Consider the following 3,851-nt stretch of genomic DNA (forward strand, 5'->3'; position numbering starts at 1 on the left):
ATGTATTGAATCTTGGGCATGTCAAATACATGGGCATGCTAGTTGGTGCAAAAGCAAGAGATGCTGCAATTTGGGATCCTGTAATTGAAAATTTCCAAAAGAAACTAGCTCCTTGGAAGCGGAAATTTTTCACAAAAACTGGTAGAGTGTTATTGATTAAAACTTCCATATCAAGCTTGCCAGTTTATTTCATGTCTTCCTATGCCAGCTAGTGTGTAAAAGAAGCTCAAACAAATCATGAGGAACTTTCTTTGGGGTTCAACTACAGATAGAAGAAAGATCAACTAGATTTCATGGGAATCAATTTCTAAACCAAAGAAGATGGGTGGGCTTGGAATTAGAAATTTAAAGCTCACCAACAAGTCTCTCTTAGCTAAATGGTCTTGGATATTCTCTAAGGAAAATAAATTTCCATGGAGAAAAATTATACAAAAAAAAATGAAGGCTAAACCTGATGATTTAAGTGTGAAAGACTCTAAATACCTCAAGGAAGAGGAATGTGGAAGGGCATCCAAAAACAGAAAGTCGTAGTGGAAGGAATGACATCAATTGAAGTCCATAAAGGCAATGTTGTTCAATTCTAGTGGGATGGATGGATGGGACTATGCCCTTGAATCTCAGATTTCCTTTCATTTTCAAAATAAGTTTACAGAAAAATGCTTCTATGCAAGAGCTGATATCAAATGGTGCCTGGAACATCAAATTAAGAAGAAATTTAAAGGAAAATGAAATCCAAGAAATGTTGTTTGAAGTTTTAGGTTCTCTTCCAACTTTGGATATAGATACTGAAGATGAGCTGAAATGCTCTATTGATGGTGGATTAACTCTAAAACCTGCTACAAGTGGTTAGTAGAGCAACTACCAGCCATAATCGACGCAGTTCCATTCTCTTGCATCTGGATAAACTCCCCCCCCATCCCAACTATATCCACCATGAATGAGCTGAAATGCTTTATTGATGGTGGATTAACTCTATCAAGGTTCAATCTTTTTATGTGATCGGCTGCACAAAACTCTATCCTCACTTAATATAATCTGGTCAGAAGAGGCAATCAGATTCAAAACACCACATGCCCTTTCTGCAACAATCATCCAGAAACTGTTAACCATTTGCTTCTCACTGTGAGTTTTCTCATAAAGTTTGGATCTATTTTATTATAGGTTATAATGTGAGATGGGCAGAAGGAGGGTCTATTACTTCTCAACTCCAAACTTGGAAATTCAGAAGAGGTAGGAGCAGACGCAGAAAAATTTAACCACTGCTTATTTTTGCTATAAGTTGGGCACTTTGGAATGAGAGAAATAGCAGGGTCATGACACATAAAAGAGGAAAAAAACAAGAAGAAATCATCATTGAAGTGAAGTCTTTAATTTACACTTGGGGGCATCGCACATTGGTTCAAACACATTGTATTCGGAGATCTTATCACTCGTTAGAAGGTGATAAAATATAGAAAATAAACTGCATATCTCTGTAAAATGCGGGCGCTTCCCTGTCATATTTTCCTTTTTAATAAAATTAACATTTTTCCTGAAAAATAAAAAGAAGTAGTAAAATTTAGGATAAATCTACCAATTTTTCCTAGCAGGATTATAAATCCCAGGTAAATGTAAATTTCGCAACCAAATCCTTAAAATGGACTGCAAAATCAACTTATACGAATCTTGTAAAGAGAGTCTGGTGCAATTTTTCAATATATTCTCATTTTCGGAAAAGAGAATAAAGAGAAAGAAGTAGAACAGCCATTTTTCATGACCACACACTGTACAATAAAGAAATAAAACACCGAACGAGACCCCTTACAAGTGTCACGATTGGGTTTTCTCCTTGACCCATTTTTCTCACTTTAAATGTAATAGAACTTTGGACTTTTACATTTAATATTTAAAGAATATCTCTGGAATATTACCTATTCCAGTTAAAGGCTCAAGAATAGTATCAATAATGTGCGAGTTGTCAACTCAATTGGATCGCCGAATCAACTGGTCAGAGTTTCATCTGGTCGAGTTAGTAAGTTAGGTTAGGTTAGGTTAGGTTAGGTTATATGTGTCGCGGAAAAAAAGTGGTCAAAATATATCGAGATACATATTTTTTTCCCTCATTTTTTCCTCCCTTTCTCTTTTAGGTTTTCGTTCATATTTGCCTTCTTCGTTTGCAAGCTCGCAAAGACGTATAGTTATGGTTGCATCAAATCCAAAATGGTATTTATACACTTCTATTTTATCCTTCCATTTTCTTATTCGTTTCCTGATTGAAACCTAACCCTCTCTGTTATGTAATTATCTTCTTAAATCGACCTATTTACATCAAAATTTCGCTTTCAATTTGTTTAATTTTCACAGTCTTGAATATGAATCTGAGATTTTTGAGGTATGTGGTTCTTGAAAATTTTCCGATTGTTATTTTGGTAAGAAGGTCTACAAGAGAGTCGGGTTTTATTTATTTTTTCTGAAATTCCCAAATTAGATTACCAATTAACACTAAATCAAGCAAACAAGAATAATCCGATCATTAGTATATGAAAGGTGATTTGTTGAAGAAGTAAGCAGAAATTGCCTCTCTGATGTCCTCTTGACAAAATTTATCAGCACTATCTATCACCAATTTCTGCACTGTGTTTTTCCTTCTTCCATTTGCTAAGCAGTGAAATACTTGGTGTTAGCATCTCCTTCTTTAAAATGTTGGGTCTTTGATCTGACAAGCCATTTCCTAGCATTGTCAAGATTAATTTTTTTAAGCTTAGCCCTCCATTCTGCTCTATCATTGTAGTAAGAGCTTGAGTTTCTTTTTGTAAGTTTATTGAGTCAATCATGCTTTTAAGCTCCTGCTTTTTCTCTTCCAACCTGCCATATGTTGCTTTACTCCATCTTTCAAGAAAAAATTTCAGATTTTGAAGCTTTTTTGACATTATGTAGCTAGGTGTACCAGTAAAGACCATGACGTCCGACCATACTTTCAAGTTTGTGAGAAAATCAGGATGAGAGAACCAATAACTCTCAATTTTGAAAGGAGGTTTTTTCTGTATATGTTTGCAGTTGTTAAAACAATTGGTGAGTGGTCTGACAAAGTTCTTGATAATACTGTTTGAGTAAGAAGGGGGAATTTACCTTCAAAAGGAGGAGAAACCAAGATTCTAACCAATCTGCATAACAAGGCAACAGGTTGCATAATGCTCCAAGTGTATAAACCACCATTGAGAGGGAGATCCACCATATTATGTTCTTCCATGTACTCATTAAACAATCTTTTATTCCTTTTGGATCCACCGTATTTCTTTCTCTCCTTCTTTTGCACCACTTATATCTTCATTTGTGCATTTGAATTTTTGAGACAAAGTGTTTGGCCCAAGTAAATCATCTATACATTCTAGCATTGAATTATGCCATATTGTAAGTAAACCATCTGACATCCCTGGAGATGGAATGTCCTTCCATTTGTATTGATCATTACCCCAAAGTTGTTTCACACACCAGTCAGTCATTTTCATCATATGTGTCTTTCCTTATGAGATTTTTTAATGCATTCATTTTGTCAATTGCATCTAACCCTCTCATATTCCACAACAACACTTTAACATCCATTGAGACCATCTGAAGCCAAATTCACAGCATCTTCAAAAATTTCTCCCTCTTCCTCTTTATCTCTGTTAGATGTCTCAACTGTGTCATTAATATCTTGCACTGTAATGATTTCAGTAATTGGAGGTAGTTTGCTGCTTGCTATTCCTTCATTCAATTTGAGATGCTTAGCTACAAGATTTTACTATTTCAATGCGATAGTAGTTCAATATGGAGTTACTAATTCAAACTTAAACAATAATAAATAGTACTCCACTCGTGCATGTTTTGAA

General features: G+C 35.0%; 1 long non-coding RNA gene across 1 annotated transcript; it reads left to right on the plus strand.

Moving 5' to 3' along the window:
- Positions 1–2,089: 2,089 nt before the first annotated feature.
- Positions 2,090–3,851, plus strand: LOC113342230. Its single transcript, XR_003356532.1, has 2 exons — positions 2,090–2,202; positions 2,917–3,851. It is a non-coding gene; the product is annotated as an uncharacterized LOC113342230 (long non-coding RNA).

Source organism: Papaver somniferum, unplaced genomic scaffold (assembly GCF_003573695.1).
Source record: "Papaver somniferum cultivar HN1 unplaced genomic scaffold, ASM357369v1 unplaced-scaffold_35, whole genome shotgun sequence".
Classification (NCBI taxonomy): Eukaryota; Viridiplantae; Streptophyta; class Magnoliopsida; order Ranunculales; family Papaveraceae; genus Papaver; species Papaver somniferum.